The sequence below is a fragment of the Pleurodeles waltl genome, chromosome 10, assembly GCF_031143425.1.
Source record: "Pleurodeles waltl isolate 20211129_DDA chromosome 10, aPleWal1.hap1.20221129, whole genome shotgun sequence".
NCBI lineage: Eukaryota > Metazoa > Chordata > Amphibia > Caudata > Salamandridae > Pleurodeles > Pleurodeles waltl.
In genome coordinates this window covers 471,054,029-471,070,949 of record NC_090449.1, presented here as the reverse complement: position 1 = coordinate 471,070,949, position 16,921 = coordinate 471,054,029, and positions in this window count along the sequence as shown.

Genomic DNA, 16,921 nt, shown 5'->3' with positions numbered 1-16,921 from the left:
CCGATACTAACGGTAGATTATGCCAAAGACCATGAATTTGGTAATGAAATTAAAAGGTTAGTTGCTGTGGGCTTCCTGCCTCATACTGAGGTAAAAGGCACCACAACATGCTAACAAAATCAATATTCTACCAATAAATAAGCAACAACTTTCAAACTTCTGGGCTGTTTTGAAGACATTTGGGTTGGTGGCATGCACTGATCTGAAGACAGGTGACAGACCAAGTTTCAAATTCCATAGTGGAATGTGTATGACATTATGATATCACAAGATGTCAAAACCAACAATGCACTGAATGGGCGTCCCAATTTATGCTAAGGGACACTTGGAAGAAGAGCATGCTACCTGGTCTTTAGGCTAACACAACCTTTAGCTGAAATTAAATCAAAAATGAAACACACAAAACAAATTTATTAAATGTTAGATAGGAAAGTGCTTGTATTTCCAAACAATCAAGGTCAGGAAACAATGGGCAGAACATTACTCTAATAAACCTTCCATAGAAAATAATCCTCAAAATAACAAGTGATCTTAAACTCATCATCACCATCAAGTAGGCTTCATTCAGCTTTAACCCCTCGTGTGCCGTGGACGAGCTGGTCTCTTCCTCGGCCACAGTCACTGTGTGGTGAGGACAAGACCAGCTCGTTCTGCACCCAGCCCACTCCCTCATGAGCCTCCCACCCCACTTCCCTGGCCATGGATGGAAGGGGAATCGCTCCCCTTCCACCTGACCCCCCCCTCACCCCTCCAGTGATGTCTGATGACATCAGCACGCAATTGCGTGCTGACCTCATCAGGGGTCACTTCCTATTGCGCTGGAAGCTCAGCTTCCAGCCCTATCCGAAGAGAAATAGAAAGCATTTCTCTGCCAATCATAGGGGGCAGAGGCATGAAAGGAAAGGAAAGGCCTTTCTTTTCATGTCCACATAAGCATTTCTACAGCCTGATCGTAAATCGATTGGGCTGCAGTAATGCCCACTAGACACCAGGGAATTTGTTATTTTTCACATTTACACATAAGGGGAGCGACCACTTGAGCAAGGGTCGCTCCCTAGGGGGGCAATTCTTTTAAGGCCTTTTCTGGCCCCCTCCCCCACCGGGGCAGAATCAACTAGACACCAGGGACTGCTTACTTTTTTTTTTTTTACAGGAGGGGAGCGACCCCTTCGGCATGGGTTGTTTTCCTGGGGGGCAATTTTATTTTAGGTCATTTCTTGGGGGCAGATGGGCCTATTTTTATTAATCTGATCTGCCCCCAAAGGCGGGCAAAAACCACTAGGCACCAGGGATTTACATTTTTTTAAACATTTTTACAGATGGGGAGCGACCTCTTAGGCAAGGGTCTCTCCCCTGGGGAACAAATTAATTTTAGTCCATTTCTGCCCCCCTTGGGAGCAGATCAGCCTATTTCTATTAGGCTCAGAAACCACTGAGGCACCATGGTTGATGTGTGTGTTTTTTGATGGGGGGGGGCAGCCCTTTTGGCAGGGGTTGCTTCCCATGAGGGCACATAACTGGTGGCCATTTCTACCCACCCTGGGGGAAGATCGGCCTTTTTTTGTAAGGCCCATCTGCCCCCAAGGGGGGGGAGGAAGCCCACCAGACACCAGGGAAGATTTTTTTTTTTTAAAAGAGGGTGAGGTATGGCCATACCCCTAACCCAAATAAATGGGAACAAAGTTGTCCAGATAGGGAAATTACCCCTGATCCACTCCCGGGGTGGGGGGGGGGGCAGAAAGCCTACGAGATGCCAGGGAATTAAAATAAAAAACAAGCATTGGCAAAGCCAATAGGTCTCACTTTTGCGAGAGTTAGAGCTATAGGTGTTGCAAATGACAATGGGACTGATTTAGAACTCAGTGGAAGGGTTACTATGTCACAACAGTGTCTGATATCATGTCTGCCGAAATCTAAATCCCATTACTATCCCTCCACAGAGTTCTAAATCAGGGCCAATGTCTTTTACCCATATGTTGTGGAGTGGATGTATGTGGTGTGGAGTGCAATTATGTGGGATGGACTTGAATTGTTAGTTGTGGCATTATGTGGCATGGAATTGTGTGGAGTGAAGTTTTGTAGTGGAATTATGTGGCAAGGTGTGCAGTTGAATTATGTGGATAGTAATTATGTGGTATTGAGTGCACTGGAATTATGTGGAGTGGGATTGTGTGTCATTGAGGGTAATTATGTGGAATGGTGTTTGGTGCTGTGAAGTGGTGTGTAGTGTAATGATGTGGTATGCTGTTGAATTTTGTGGTATGATGTGCAATTCTGTGGTGCGGATTGAAGGGATGGGTTATGTTGTGTAATTGTGTTGTTGAGTTGAATTATGTGGTTTGGTGTTGAATTATGTGGTGTGGAATGGAAATGTGTGAAGTTGAATTGTGTGGCATGTAACTGTGTGGTGTTAAGTGAAATTATGCTGGTTGGCATTATGTGGCATGGTGTGGAGTGTATTTATGTGGATAGTTGCTATGTGGCATAGAGGGATTTTATCAGTGATGTATTTATGTGGTATTGAGTAGAATGTAATTATGTGGAGGTGATTGATAATGAGTTCAGTGGTATTATGTGGAGTGTAATTATGTTGGGTGGTGTTGAATTGTGTAGTAGTGAATTGTGTTGTGTGGAATTGTGTGGTGTTGTATGTGGCATAGCCATAGATCTCGCCTGTTGGACCTTATACGTTTGTAGCTATGTAACAGATTATCCAGGGTGCTGTGCCAGCAGGAAATGACGAGCTATACAATTACTACATTCTGTTCTTTATAGTGTGTGTGTGTGTCAGGGTGCACTATTTCAGTGTACCATTCTCTGGGGAGCTTTCGTGTCCTCACAAAAAGCGAGTTTTATAAAGGAAAGCAGCATAAGTTGCTTGTGACGTATAAAAGACTTAATTGATTTGAGCTTGCTGCAGGCATTATTTGCTTTATAATCTTCGAAACGAACAGTAAAAACCCAAGCATACCATAGAAAAGACTCATAAACAAGCAAAAATTTGGCCCACACACTGACCTCTCAGACCAGTCGTTTTGGCACTGCCTGACTGTATTTAAGCCAGACTTTGACTGGCACTAAAGGGAACTATTTTGAAGGATGTTGTGCACAATCAAAATGTTATCAGGTACAGTGGAAGGAAAATGTATGTAGCAATTTAATAGACAAAAGATCAACTCAAATAAAGCTAAGTATGTGTGTGAATATATATTTTGTGTTGAATATTTTTTGCCTGGTTAGCCAGATAAAGAGTTTTCAATGACAAGTTCTAGGCAGCTTTCCACTTTGCCTTGCATATCCCAATGGTGGTGAGGCCTACTTACATAGACAACAGGCAGAAAATAAACAACAGTCTGAATACTATATTTTGGTAAAATAAAACTTAATTGCGCTTATCTCCAGAAGTATGCTCCGAGTCAGGCCACAATCACTTCTACCCGCTGTTAAACACGGAAGAAGGCTACTGCAGAATTAAATAATGCTTTAGAAGTGATGTAATGCCAGAATTAAAAATTATGCACAGAGCTGCACACAGAACATGTTATCATTTACATTCATGCCCCAAAGACCCTCTTTCAAAGTGAAAGTTAAGGCTATTAAAGATAGGGGAGGCGGGGGCTTTTCTGAGCGTGATGCAATCAAGATGGCTGGAATTAGGTGACTCGGGAGGGGGGAGAGGAGTGTGTCTCTACTGAGCAGCCTGAGTATGTATGGCATGTGCACCAGAGCGAGGAAAACCTGCTGGCGAATTCACACTCCCAAATCAGCTGCAAACCAAGATGAAAACACAAATGGAAAGCGATCCAAAGCAGCTTCTGAGTACACAGAGAAAGCATGAACAACTTCTCAGTGGAGCTGTGCCAATTACAGTTAGTAATATGTTTTTGCAAGTAACGTTGCTTCTCTGTTTCCCTCAAAGAATCCTAGTTTTCGATGTTTTAATTGGTGACAATGTGTTCTCATGCAGTTCTGGGGAACAACAAAATGGAAAGAGGAGCATTAAATTAAGTGAATTTTTGTTTAGTGTGTAAAAAAGTTTGGTAACCGCAGTTGTTTGTTGTTGGGTAACTGAGTGTACTTTCAAATGTGGAAGACTAAAATGTCCTGAGAGCATTATTTGCTTCGCAAATACATCAGTAACATGAAATTAATAAAATAAAGCATGAAAGCATGCGCCGTGACAACATTTACAGGCCTGTTTTCAATCATGCGTGAAATCGAAAGGCAGGAGACACAGCTGTGCAATCAGGCAGGCTTCCCATGCCGCCTACAGACACAGAAGAAACAAGCATTTGGAATGCAATAGTCTTGTGTTTGCTCGAGTTAGAGCTCATAGCGTTGTAAATTACTGACTGGACTTTTATTTCCACACAGGCTGAAAACAAAACAAACATTTGAACTGCAATAGCTCTCGTGTTCACTCGAGTTTCAGCTATTAGCGTTTTCTTGCCACAAACTGAAAAAAAAAAAGTAAAACAGTTGACATAAGCAGCCGGTTTAAAGCGCTGCTGAGCTCCCAGAGACAGACAAAAGGAACAAGCATTTGTAATGCAAGAACAGAAAATGTGGAGGGACAGTAATGAATGGAATAAACAAAGTCACACATCACTGCAGATGAAAAGTAAGTAATAGACTAGAGCCCTGTTAACAGAAACAGACTGGGGCCACTGAAGCATCCAGCGCTCTGGTCAAATGCTATTAGCCTTTGAACAAAGTAATCCCTAAACACATGCTTCATAGGCACAAGTGGAAGGGTACCAGTACTAGGGCCATGCTCCAGGGGAGTGTACAACTGTGGAAAAGGTGGGACAAAGAGCAAGGATTGACCACTAGCAAGCAAGGATTTTTTAAGGACACTGAAACAAACCAGTGAAAAAGCAGAGACCCCACAAAGAAGTATAGAAGTATATACTAAAGTATATACAAGAGGCCTCAAATGCTCGACCTAAAAATAGTGGGGTGGTGGCTAGCAACCAGTATCGGCATGGTTATGCCCCCACCCCTATTGAAGGGGGTAACAGTCTTTTAGCTCTCCCCGCACACTAAATCGTCTTATCCCACAGCAAGCAAGAGGAAATTTGATTATTTTGGGTTTTGTTTTACATTTGGGCCATGAGAGCTTGTCTAACTCTAAAAATTGTCCGATTTGGAATGGTGAGGGCTACACTTTTTGGACTTTGGGACGCTGCCATGTAGAAAAATCTACAAGACCTAGACAATCTGAAAATTAAACATCTGGGTGAGTCCAGAGGGGTGTGCTTCACATGCACCGCCCACCATTTTCTTAGCAACAATGCCTTGCAAACCTCCAACTTTGCTTGACACCACACATTTTTCCCACATTTTTGTGATGGAACCTTCCGGAATCTGCAGAAATCCACAAAATTCCTACCACCCAGCATTGTCACCTCTATACCGATAAAAATTCTGCCCCACTTGTCAGCCTAAAAACATTTTTTTTCAACCTACCCTTCTGGACCCACTTTGGTTCCCCCTCATTTTCGACATGTTTTTTGGCTCTTCCCAGTCACAGGTACTTGGCCCACCTACACAAGTGAGGTATAATTTTTACCAGGAGACTGAGGGAAACGTTGGGTGGTAGAAATGTTTTGCCAGTACAGTGATCCCACATGGAAGTGTGGGAAAATTTGATTTTTAGCTAAATTTGAGGTTTGCTGAGGATTGTAGATAAGAAAACACTGGGGGACCCACGCACGTCACACCTCCCTGGACTCCCTCGGGTGTCTAGTTTTTAGAAGTGTTTGGGTTTGGTAGGTGTTCCTAGATGGTTGTTGAGCCTTGGACCAAAAATGCAGGTGTCTCACCAGCAAAAACAGGTAGTTTTGTATTTGATAATTTTGATGTGTCCACATAGTGTTTTGGGGCATTTCCTGTCGTGGGCACTAGGCCTACTGATACAAGTGAGGTACCATTTTTATTGGGAGACCTGCGGAAATGCTGGGTAGCTGGAAGTTTATGGCTCCCCTCAGATTACAGAACTTTGCAGCACTCAAATGTGAGGAAAAGGTGTTTTTTTTGGCCAAATTTTGATGTTTGCTAAGGATTCTGGGTAACAGAACCTGGTGAGAGCACCACAAATTACCCCATCCTGGGTTCCCCTAGGAGACTAGTTTTCAGAAATGTCCAGGTTTGCTAGGTTTCCCTTGGAGCCGGCTGAGCTAGAGGCCCAAATTCACAGCTGGGCACTGTGAGAAAAACAGGTCAGTTTTCATAACAAACTTTGATGTGTCCATGTTGTGTTTTGGACCCTTCCCTGTTGCGGTCACTACGCCTACCCATACAAGTTAGGTACCATTTTTATAGGGAGACTTGGGGGGATGCTGGGGGGAAGGAAATGTGTGGCTCCTCTCAGATTCCAGAATTTTCTGTCACCGAAATGTGAGGAAAAAGTGTTTTCTTTGCCAAATTTAAAGGTTTGCTAAGGATTCTGGGTAACAGAACCTGATGAGAGTGCCACAAGGTACCCCATCCTGAGTTCCCCTAGGTGTCTAATTTTCAGAAATGCCCGGGTTGGCTAGGTTTCCCTAGGTGCCGGGTGAGCTAGAGGCCAAAATCCACAGTTAGGCACTATGCAAAAAACAGTTCAGTTTTCTTAAGAAAAATTTGATGTGTCCCTGTTGTGTTTTGGGGCATTTCCTGTCGCAGGCACTGGCCTACCCACACAAGTGATGTACCATTTTTATCGGGAGACTTGGGGGAATGCTGGTGGAAGGACATTTGTGGCTCCTCTCAGATTCCAGAACTGTCACCAAAATGTGAGGAAAAGGTGTTTTTTTGCCAAATTTTGAGGTTTCCGAAGGATTCTGGGTAACAGAACCTGGCGAGAGCCCCACAAATCACCCCATTCTGAATTCCCCTAGGTGTCTAGTTTTCAAACATGTATAGGTTTGCTAGGTTTCCCTAGGTGCCGACTAAGCTAGAGGCCGAAATCTATAGCTAGGCACTTTGCAAAAAACAGGTCAGTTTTCTTTGGGAAAATGTGATGTGTCCATGTTGTGTTTTGGGGCATTTCCTGTCGCGGGCACTGGCCTACCCACACAGGCGAGGTACCATTTTTATCGGGAGGCTTGGGGAATGCTGAATGGAAGGAAATCTGTGGCTCCTCTCAGGTTCCAGAACTTTCTATCACCAAAATGTGAGGAAAATGTATTTTTTGCCAAATTTTGAGGTCTGCAAAGGATTCTGGGTAACAGAACCTGGTCAGAGCCCCACAAGTCCCCCTATACTGGATTCCCCTAGGTGTCTAGTTTTGAAAAATGCACAGGTTTGGTTGGTTTCCGTAGGTGCCGACTGAGCGAGAGGCCAAAATCCACAGCTAGGCACTTTCCAAAAAACATCAGATTTCAATGCAAAAATGTGATGTGTCCATGTTGTGTTTTCTGTAGCGGGCATTAGGCCTACCCACACAAGTGAGTTACCATTTGCATTGGGAGTCTTGGGGGAATACAGAATAGCAGAACAAGTGTTATTGCCCCTTGTCTTTTCTCTACATTTTTTCCTTCCAAATGCAAGAGAGTGTGTAAAAAATAAGTCTATTTTAGAAATGCCCTGTAGTTCACATGTTAGTATGGGGACCCCGGAATCCAGAGATGTGCAAATAACCACTGCTTCTCAACACCTTATCTTGTGCTCATTTTGGAAATACAAAGGTTTCCTTGATACCTATTTTTTACTCTTTATATTTCAGCAAATGAATTGCTGTATACCCGATATGCAATGATAACCCATTGAAAGGTGCAGCTCCTTTATTGGCTTTGGGGACCTAGGGTTCTTGATGAACCTACAAGCCCTATATATCCCCGCAACCAAAAGAGTCCAGCAGATGTAACAGTATATTGCTTTTGAAAATATGACATTGCAGTAAAAAAGTTACAGAGTAAAACGTGGTGAAAAAGGGCTGTTTTTTCACCTCATTTTCAATATTTTTTTATTTCAGATGTTATTTTCTGTAAGAATACCTTGGAGGATCTACACAATGACCTCTTGCTGAATTCAGAATTTTATCTACGTTTTGGAAATGTTTAGCTGTCCGGGGTCCAGCATTGGTTTCACACCAATTTCTGTCACTAACTGGAAGGAGGCTAAAAGCACAAAAAACATAAAAATAGGGTATGTCCCAGTAAAGTGCCAACATTTTGTTGACAAATCTGGTTTTCTGATTCAAGTCTGCCTGTTCCCAAAAGCTGGGAAGATGAGGATTTTAGCACCGCAAACCCTTTGTTGATACCATATTCAGGGAAGAAACCTTCTTCTGCAGCCCTTTTTTCCCCATTTTTTTTTTTAAACTAAAAATTTGCTGTATTTTGGCTGATTTCTCGGTCTCCTCCAGGAGAACCCACAAACTCTGGATACCAATAGAATCCCTAGGATGTTGGAAAAAAGGGATGCAAATCTGGCGTGGGTAGCTTATGTGGACAAAACATTATGAGGACCTAAGCGCGAACTGCCCCAAATAGGCAAAAAGGGCATGGCACCTAAGGCTGAAAAGTTCTGGCAGCAAAGGGGTTAATCAAAAAAATATAAAATTGCAACAATAAAGTACATTCTAAACCAATTAAATAACAATTCATAAATAAAATGTTTAAACTAGTTAAAATATACATGAAATAAAAACACACAGCATCCATAGTTTTCCTAATACTAACTGCCTGCCATGTATATGTTGCTATTGTTCAACAAATCAGCAGTGTACAAATTTGCTGGAGAAAAATAATAGCTGGCCTACATTGTGGAAAGTTAATTTCCTTTAAAAGAAGTAGTACATATCGCCTTCTTCGTTGCTTAATATTGGGAAAAGAACACAAAGTGCAAAGTGCTTTGATGAACAGTGTTACACCTGAACCCGGTTAGAACAAAGATGTGTTGTGATTATGAACGTGTTCTAAATGAGGTTTGAGGCCCTCAACAGTTAGGAGCAAAGAGTTGTAAATAACACTGGACGTCCCACATTCGCCACCAAACAGTTCTTCCTCTAGCAGGTTCCTGTCAAGCTGTTTTATTCCGCCTTATTGATGCTAAATAAGGATACCAGGGTTGTGAATAATCCTGGCTTACCAGGCCTAACAAAAATGTTCTTAATATCCTGTAGACATGGAACACCCATCGCTCAGACCAGTAATATACAATCTAAAATCACCATCATGTTTCAAAGGGCATCCTCCAGAGTCCGGATCTTATGCCACAAGTAATACAGGTTGGATCCCAATTTCATCCTCTAAAAAGGGCATAACTAACTCTTTATAAAAGAGAAGTGTCGAACTCTTTTTGGGAACCTGAGATTTTGTAAATTGGAGTTTCATTGCCTTAATGAGCTGTTACGATGACCCCAGATTACTGAATAGTACGCTCAGATACGAAAAAGTGTTAGTTTGAGATAAAACGTTTAAATCCACTTTGAATTGCAATGATTTATCAGCTTTAGGGCCACAGTCCATGATTAAAGTTTTGCCCAAATTCAGCCTCAGATGGATGTCTGCATTAAATCCACACAAGCATTAATCAGCTGCTGCAAGTCAATGGGGGGACATAAGTACATCTGCATCTGAATACAGGAGAGCATGGACAGGGCAATGCCACATCTGTGGTAAAACACTGCACCGCTCCGGCAGTACCCTACCCAGATTATTTATGTATAGAGTGAAGAGAAGCAGCCTAGGACACAGTTTTGTCTCATCCCCTATTTATGCCAAACTCTGAGGAACATTCACCTTTTTTTCCACACATCACCTTGGCACTGGTACCTATATAAATTTCCCTGAGAAGATTAATTATAGTGGTTTCTATCCCCATTCCTCCCAAAATGCACCAAAGTTCACTATAGTTGACACATTCGAAGGCACTCGACAAATCCATAAGTGCCAGTTCTATTGGCACCTTCTTCACCACAATATACTTCCCTGTGAACAAGATTAGGTTTAAGCATTGTTCAATGGTTCTAGACACTTACAAACTAAGGGCCTGATTCTAACTTTGGAGGACGGTGTTAAACCGTCCCAAAAGTGGCGGATATACCACCTACCGTATTACGAGTCCATTATATCCTATGGAACTCGTAATACGGTAGGTGGTATATCCGCCACTTTTGGGACGGTTTAACACCGTCCTCCAAAGTTAGAATCATGCCCTAAATACTGAATCTCTGCAATTACTTGCTCATTCTCGACCCAGTCCTCTATTCTGGCAAGTAGAATTCTTCCCAGAACTTTTACCAATGAATCTAATAAAGAGATGGGGTGATAGCAGGTAAGGTAACCACGATTACCCTTCTTAAAAATTGGCACGATCACTGAGAGTTTCCAGAATCCCTGATTTGCACACAGAATTCAGCACATTAGTCAGCGGTGGGATTCAGAGATTAATATCAGTTTTAAATAGATCTATAGTATACCATCGGGTCCTGGTGCTTATCTATTTGAGCTATTCTTAATGGCAGCTGTTATCCCTTCCAGTATAAAGCCAAGGTACTGAAATATTTATCACTTACCATAACCACGCAATGTGACTCATAAACATCCTCACCATGCTTTTCCTGCGGCTCACAAGAAATGCTACCAAAATGTGGTACCTAAGCATAAATAGGAATGGGTATCTGTATTGAGAGGGCAGTTTCAGCTCTGAAATATGGGTTATTAATTCCTTTCCAAAAAGCAGCATAATCCTTTAGTGATGCCCATCCCGCTTGCTTAATCTTATTCCTCCATTGTTTTAAATTACCCTTTAAATCAGCCTGCAAGATTTTACTTTCTGTGCATTTTTGGGGGCTTTATTAAGTGTAATTTTTAATAACGATGAGCTTTAGTACGGATAGAATTGAACCAACCATGGTGTTTAGCATTCCCTAGTTTCACTGCAATCCTAAATCCCCTTTTGATGCTATTTGACATTTTTTAAACTCAATTTCAATTTCTCCATCTCCCACCTGTCATCTAGACATGTAAAATAATATATAATAATGTTCTTAATCTGCTTTTCCACAAATCTCACAAGAGAGTATTACTATTACCTGAGGAAATGTGTACATTTTCTACGTGAACCTCCAGATCATTCCTCTGACAGACATACTGTGGATTAGTAATACTTAAGGGATTATAGTCACTAATATAGTTGACATACCTTTTGAAGTTACAAAAAAGGTGAAACCATTGCTCAAAATCGGCACGTAATTGATGATAGAGGTAGTCTCTCTATCTGAAAAAGTACATTCAAAAGGAGCAGGCAGAGCAGTGCACTCATTTGCGAAGGCACAGTTGTATTTGAGTATTGACCTGTTAATTCCCCACCCAAATGGATCATGCCTAAAATGTAATTGGCCTGTTTCGGCTACATCAGTAAAACCACATACTTCTTTGCCTGGTAGCAGACATAAATGTAAACTGAAATCCCTTTCCTAAACCACAAACTTGTCCCCTGCAGATGCCGTACATATCGATTCCAAATCCTTGTACTGGAATTACAACAAGGAAGATCTTTCTGAATTACAAGCATTATTACAAAACGTGAAATAATAAATGTGGTAACCCCGAAACATAGAGCAATAATCTGGTAAAAAGGGTGATCCAAGATTTCTTTAGCCGCTGTACCCGAGAACAAAATTAAAACATAAGTAGCATGGCGCCATATCTATGCACACGAAGAAGGGACTGATGGAGTATAATATAAACTATACCCACTTACATGCAGGCCTTCATAGGCTCATATCTCCTGTAGACAAAAAAAAATCAGAAAAACTGATATAAAATTCATGAAATCCTGATTCTGCCATTTGCTTTTTAAGCAGATATATTCAAGAACAGCATACTGTTACCATACTGATTAGTAGCACTCAAATGTGACACAGAAGCCCCATGGCTTACAAATTGCCTTTTTGGTGATGCAATGTTGACTTACTTGTGCTGCTCTTTATTCCCACAGCTGTACCTCCTATCTTCAGGCAGGAAATTAACAGAAGGTGAGCCCTTCCTCCTCTCAACATGCTCCTGTACCCTCGTTTCAAGTTGTAATAGGCTACCGTCTGCACTGCCATTTAAAGGTCAATCACAGTCATTAAAAGCTTCTACGAACGAAGATGATTTGTAACAGTTACATTGTATCTTGGGAAGGGGGCATATTTATAGGATGGCGGTACCAAGGCCTGTTGTGGAGGCTTATACAATAAAAGAAAAAGGGATGCTGTTATCTGGATAATAAAAATAAAGGGTGGGTGGGTTGCAACCTGGAGATAATCAGCTCCACCAACCATGGTGACCTCAGACAAACAAATGTTTCCTCTCCCTGCCCACTCAGGACACTCTACAAACCATTCTGATATTATTAAAAAGTTCCCTATTTAGGCATGTTCTGTTCCTAATCAAATGGGTTGATGTATCTCTAAAGGTCACCCAATTTTTCTTTTGATTAGCCTTTAGAGGAGGACATTTGACAAAAAAAAAAAAATAAGGAGTGGCCTGTGCAGGAGATCTAAAATCTATTCTTTAAAAAAAATATATATATTAGCATGAGTTTATACCGACAGGTGATGTATAGACAGTACACAATAATAATACAACAGACAAGTTGGCATGTGGGAGAAAGATAACAATGAAAGCAACACTTCATCTGACCTCACTTCTGTAAGCCAGTAGTATGTATAGTCCAAAGGGTACCCTACTAGGATATACAGTAAACTGATGCATCCTTGATGTTAGCAAAGATACAATAATGGGGTTTTGCAACGCGATCATTCTCAGGGGCTGAGATGCTACCCTAAGTGATCAGTCTAGGGGGGCTGAAATACTACAACAATGGAGACATTGGGGGTCATTCTGACCTCGGCGGTAAAAGCCGCTTACCGCCGGTCAGAAGGCCGCCACAATACCGCCGCGGCCGCCGTCAGCCGCCACGGACATTCTGACCCACAACTGCAAAACCTCCAAAAATCCGCCCTCCACTGCAGTCCGCCACATCAGCGGCCAGAGGTAAACTGGAGAAGACCAAACCTCCACCGCCACGCCAACAGAAAGACGCCCATCCCATTATGACCCGCAAATCCACGCGGCGGTCATTCAACCACGGTATTCCATTGGCGGTACACACCGCCGCGGTCAAAATACACACACCTTTACAAACCCCTACCACATTGGACAATTTGAAAGGCACACACCTGAAACACATACACACACCACTCCCACACATCCAATACCATATAAAACACACACCCACATCACCCACAAACCCCTACCAACAAAAACCAGAGACGAAGGAGAGAGAGACACATCAGAGAATAGATAGCCAGACACACAGAGGCACACCACAACATCACACACACCACATAGAAGCACAAAGCACCACACACCAACACACACATCATCACATGCACCACCCCACACCTCATACACACCACCCCATGGCACCACAAAGGCACCCACGCTTTTCGGACCAAGAACTCCGGGTCATGGTGGAGGAAATCATAAGAGTGGAACCCCAGCTCTTCGGCTCACAGGTTCAGCACACCACCATAGCAAGGAAGGCGGAGCTCTGGCAGCGGATCGTGGACAGGGTCAACGCGGTGGGACAGCATCCCAGAAATCGAGAGGACATCCGCAAACGATGGAACGACCTACGGGGGAAGGTGCGCTCGATGGTCTCGCAACACAACATCGCAGTGCAGAAGACTGGCGGGGGACCCCCACCCACTCCACCCGAATTCACAACATGGGAGCAAGAGGTACTAAACATCCTGCATCCTGATGGCCTCGCTGGAGTACACGGAGGAATGGACTCTGGTAAGTACAAGGCCAACCACTTCACCCCCCCCCCCCAGCATGCTAACCCCCACCCTCACCCCCAACCCCCCAGCACACATCCTCCCTGAGAATGTCTCTCCAGCACAACCCACCCAACACCAACCCCTGCATGCCATCCCCATACTATGGACACCCATCACCTAAGCATGACCACTGCACATACCCATCCCCCCCCACAAAACACCCTCACAACACCTCCCCCAAGGGAATGCCAGCACTGGGGGACAAGGGCACCCATAAAACGCAAGCTAATGCACACACAGAAACAATAACCATACCCTCTTACCCCATGCAGGACCCGAACGACAACACACCGGTCAGGAGGGACCAGAAATGTCCATCCCACCCCCGGAACAGGCCCCTAGTGATGACAGCAGCTCTGTCGACCTGGAACCTGACGACCAGCCCGGACCATCGGGGACCTCTGGGCAGTCGGTTCCCCTCACCCAGACACAGGCCACTGCAGACCCAACCCCCTCTGGGAACAACAGCACAGCTCCCACCCAGCAGGCCCATGCCTCTGTCTCTTGGACAGGTCAAGCAGCGGTGTGTCTACCACTACAGGGCCCCCAGGGTAACCCACCAACCCAACAACAACAGGGACCTGGGGGCAGTGGGAGTGGGCACACCGTCCAGGGGACAGAGGCCCAGGGAAACAGGGCAACTCGGAGGGCTGCTGTGCGACAGGGGGGGGAGGAGAGGCCCAGGGAACCCACTCTCCAAGAGGCCCTCACCACCATCATGGCAGCCTACCACCACTCACAAGAGACGATGGCGACGGTACTGGCCAGGTTCCAGGAGATCCAGGCACAGCAGGAGCAACGCTACATGGGGTTCAGCGACCAACTCACCAACATCTCAACCGCTATGGGGAGCATAGTCCAGGCCCTGAACCGTATAGAGGACACGTTTCGGGACCATGTGGCATCACACAGGGCCCCTGTCACTAGCCAGGAACAGGAACAGCCTACCACCTCCGCCGGCGCTAGTGGACAGGAGGCCCCACCACAACGACAGCCCACCAGAACCCCACCTCCTGCTGAACAACAACCACCCCGCAAAAGGAGCCTGAGATAAAAAAAAACGACAGAGTAGGATGTCAAGACCCCCGCCAGCATCACATACCCCCTGAAGTCCTCCCACTGTTCCACATTGCCACCCTGTCAAACCTTGAACTGCCCCTGCTCCATCCTGCCACAGGCATATGGACAATGCACCTGTGAGACTGAGAACTGGACTCTGCCATGGACATTACTCCACCCCCACCCATCACTGTTTCACTATCATGTACCAATATCTATGCACTAATAATAAATCACACATTGCACTGAAATCAATCAGGACTCAGCCTGTCTTATTTACAAATGTATGACACATTACATATCAATTACGTATTATTAACATTGTGAATTACACATACCGAGGTAACTTAGCATTAGTCCATGGGCCAACCAAGCCGAGGTCACGCAGTGGCTCATACAGCACAGAAAAGGGAAGGGAAAATCAAACATCATGTTTATAGTTCTGGGGGGAAATCGACAAAGTTGAGATGCAGGAGGCTTTCAGGAAATGTAAAATGGCATGGGTGATTATTACCTGTGTGCTACTGGAAATACTGTTCTATTACTCTGTCCCTGTTGTCTGTGTCGTCCTCTGAGTCTTCCTCCTCTTCACTCTCCGCAGGCTCCACAGCTGCTTCAACACCACCATCTACACCATCCTCCTGCAGGAAAGGAACCTGACGTCGCAATGCCAGATTGTGAAGCATACAGCAGGCCACGATGATGTGGCACACCTTCTTTGGTGAGTACATCAGGGATCCCCCTGTCATATGCAGGCACCTAAACCTGGCCTTCAGGAGGCCAAAGGTCCTTTCGATGATCCTCCTAGTTCGCCCATGGGCCTCATTGTACCGTTCCTCTGCCCTGGTCCGGGGATTCCTCACTGGGGTCAGTAGCCAAGGCAGGTTGGGGTAACCAGAGTCACCTATTAGCCACACACGTTGTCTCTGTAGCTGCTCCATCACATAGGGGATGCTGCTATTTCGCATAACATACACGTCATGCACTGACCCTGGGAACTTGGCATTTACATGGGAGATGTACTGGTCAGCCAAACAGACCACCTGGACATTCATCGAATGATAACTTTTTCTGTTTCTGTACACCTGCTCATCGTCTTTTGGGGGTACCAAAGCCACATGGGTCCCATCAATGGCACCAATGATGTTGGGGATATGTCCAAGGGCATAGAAATCACCCTTCACTGTAGGCAAGTCACCCTCCTCTGGGAAAATGATGTAGCTCCGCATGAGTTTCATCAGGGCAGACAACACTCTGCTCAAAATCTTTGAAAACATAGGCTGAGACATTCCAGATGACATGGCCACTGTTGTCTGGAATGACCCACTTGCCAAAAAATGGAGGACTGACAAAACCTGCACCAGAGGGGGAATCCCTGTGGGTTGGCGGATGGGGGACATCAGGGCTGGCTCCAGCTGGGCACACAGTTCATGGATAGTGGCACGGTCAAGTCTGTATCGAAGTATTATATGGCGTTCTTCCATTGTCGACAGGTCCACCAGCGGTCGGTACACGCGAGGATTCGTCCTTCTCCTCGCAAGTCCCAGCGGACGGTGCCTAGGAAGGACAACATGGAGCACAGAGTCAGGCAAACCACAGGTACGTACAGACAGCTTGCACAGTTAAAGAATGGCAATGGGTTGAAAGGCGTGTATGTGTGGCAATGCAAGGCCTAGGCCTGTGTGTCGCAGTCAAAATCAAGCCATGTAGGCCCTTGAAATGGCGGCTGCCTGACCTGTGAAGTGGGACAATGGGATGTGAGGTCAATGCGCTGGCGGGGCACACCGTGGCGGTAGGCGGTCGAAGACCGCGGCGCAAAGCCGCAGTGGTTAACATTGAACCCTATGGGTTTCAGGAGCCAATGACGATGTGCGCCGGCGGTCGCGGTACGCACCGCCGCGGTACGCACCGCCGCGGGCGTGACCGCCATTTCCTAGCTGATTGATCACTCGAGACCTGATCATCCACAGGAGAGGACCTATACTGCAAGTGCTGCTGTGACCTCGGTCTGGAAGTGACAATGGCTGCTGCCTTCAC